This window comes from Montipora capricornis, chromosome 9 (genome assembly GCF_036669925.1).
Source record: "Montipora capricornis isolate CH-2021 chromosome 9, ASM3666992v2, whole genome shotgun sequence".
In the NCBI taxonomy this organism is placed as follows: Eukaryota; Metazoa; Cnidaria; class Anthozoa; order Scleractinia; family Acroporidae; genus Montipora; species Montipora capricornis.
This window is the reverse complement of record NC_090891.1, coordinates 19,148,819-19,151,318: the sequence shown is the minus strand read 5'-3', so window position 1 is coordinate 19,151,318 and position 2,500 is coordinate 19,148,819. Positions and strand designations below refer to the sequence as shown.

Below are 2,500 nucleotides of genomic sequence, written 5' to 3'. Positions count from 1 at the left end.
TTAGAGAGTAGTGAAATTGGCCTAAAGTTTCCCCATTCAAGTTCGTCACCGCTTTTATAAATAGGGATTATCTTAGCATGGCTTGCCTCAGTTTGCTGGGAAACATGCCAGTTTCAATCGATAAATTCATGGTTTTTGCTAGAGGTTCTGATATAACTGTTCATGTGCAGGCACATTTAAGGATACTTAACGGAAATGAATATAGCCCTTGTGCTTTGTCATTTTTGATTTCTAACGGTGTAATTGGGTAGAAACGAAATGATGACAAGAGTGATGGACCTTGGCGGAGATGTTTATGGAAACGCTGTCTACACTGTGGTATTGCAGATGTCAGTTTATGCCCAACCGTAGCAAAATGTGTGTTCAGCGCATCTGAACTATCTTGTGCATTTGTTGTCATAACTTTTTTAGTAGGGCATCTGATGGAGGAGATCGCACGCTTCTTATTGTTTCTACGGTTTTTTAGACTGTCAATGCCTTCGCAAGTTTTTTTTATGTCATTCAGATTATTAAGGAAAAATGAGTGAAAAAAAAAAGTGCTTTGTTCGATCTAGTTAAAGTGGTACTATGATCAAAAAATCATTTCCTTTTTTTCTTCAGATTTTGAAAGCGTGTTTGCTTAACACCTAACTGGCAAAATTTTGAGCTTTGAGTTTTATCCAAAGGCTGTTTATTTTGAGTGTAAGTTTTGGATTTCACGGTCCGCCATTACTCACGTTCAAAACTGGCCGATTGGAGCTCAGAGGATTGGATCTAGAGAAAATGACGTCATTTACTCACTAGCTTAAAATTTCAGCGTGTAAACGCAATTTATTACATATGCAAAACACGGGTTTAAAAGTCTGAAAGCCCGAAACTCCCGTGCTGCATATTAATTCGGCCGCGTACATACGCATTGCATTCTTAAACTAGTGAGTCTTTGACGTCATTATCTCCTCGACCCAGCTCTCTCAAGATTTTAAAGTTAGTAATGGCAGACCAATAAATAGGAAAATTCCAGTTAAAATAAACCGGTGTCTTTTTAAAATCAGAACTTAAAACTTGGGTCAGTTAGTGTTAAGTTAACATAGTTTTGAAATCCAAAGGAAAAAAAGAATTGTTTTTTTGGTCGTAGTACCACTTTAATGTCAATATTTTATTCCGATGTCTCGTCTTCTCCGGTTTTCTCATTTATAATTGGTTCAGTCTCACGCATATTTCAACTTGCAGCGGTTACACTGAATCAAGTTTCACGTTTTAGCGTGTTTGACCGATAGAAATAAATGTAAAGTTGGTAAGTCCTTGTAAATGCAGGGATAGGTAGTGCACTATTTTCCCTGACACAACGGCAATAACGTAAATTTTGGACGAAGAACTAATCATATTACAGGTTATTTTGTCACAAATTAGTAAGTCTTCAAAATTGGAAGAGCGCCTGAAATCTTCAACCGATAAATGTTGAAAAGGTTTTTTACAGCGGTCTGAATAGAGAAGTAAGACGTAATACTCTATGCGAGTGAGTGATGTTTTCTTACCTGTCCAACCATGGCAGGTGATTATTGTCCTTCGTGTAATGTTGTAATGTGAACTGGCCAGCACACTTTCGTCACTGTCATCAAGCTCTTCTCTGTCGATGGGTTTACTGATATCATTTGCATAAAGATAAAATTTCGTGCCTATTTCCTCCGGACATTGGGGAAGTACTCCCAACATTTTCGTGAAAGGGCCGTACTTGGCGTACTGGTCATAGCAGTCTTTTGAGTCTCCTTTACCTTTAGGAACATGAAGATAAAGTACATTAGTTAACTGCAAATCAAGTTGAACTTGTTCCTCGTTTTTATCAAACAGAACAACTGATGGCGAATAGGAAGAGTGTCGGGCTATATAAACATTTTTCTCGCATGTTACAAAGTACAATATTGTTATGAGGTACTACACAAACCTGATTTCTTTGACATCATGTTTTAAATATCGTTTGTAGTCCACACAAGTCCCCGCCTCACCAAAATGTTTTTTTTTTCTGCGGGCAGTAGGTATGATTTGTTTGAGATTATATATTTTCCACGGTAAAATTTGCTTCGAAAAAGGGAACTGGCATCATGCCTCTGGCAGAGGGGTTATATTTGCGTTTCTCTGCCTCTTATTGCGTGCCTGCAATCAGCTTTCTTTTTCGTTCTCTCGTTTTCTTTTCGTTGAAAACCATGGACTTGTTGTAATAAAACCGTGACTTGTTGTAATATGTTGTAATTATTTTATTGTAATTGTTCACTCATTTCTTTTTGTTTTTTTCCGCTATTTCTTTTGTTTCATTTTTACTGATAATGACGTCTGATTTAAAAGCACAACCCGCCTCGATTAGCTCTGCTATCTGCGGGTTGTGCAGGATTGTCATTGTATTTTCTTCAACTAATAATAAAATGAATAAAATGAAAAAAATAAAAAATGAAAAAATGGCTGTTCATCACATGAGTGACAACCTAGAATATGTGATATTCCCTTCAAAAGAAAAATGAAAGTGACA

At 36.8% G+C, this 2,500-nt stretch overlaps 1 long non-coding RNA gene across 1 annotated transcript in view; it reads right to left on the bottom strand.

The window, feature by feature from the left end:
• Window positions 1–1,520: 1,520 nt before the first annotated feature.
• Window positions 1,521–2,500, bottom strand: part of LOC138016833 (uncharacterized) — a 5,014-nt gene continuing 4,034 nt past the window's right edge. Inside the window, exon 3 of the long non-coding RNA XR_011125887.1 lies at window positions 1,521–1,751. This is a non-coding gene — a long non-coding RNA (uncharacterized lncRNA). The remainder of the gene's footprint in view (window positions 1,752–2,500) is intronic.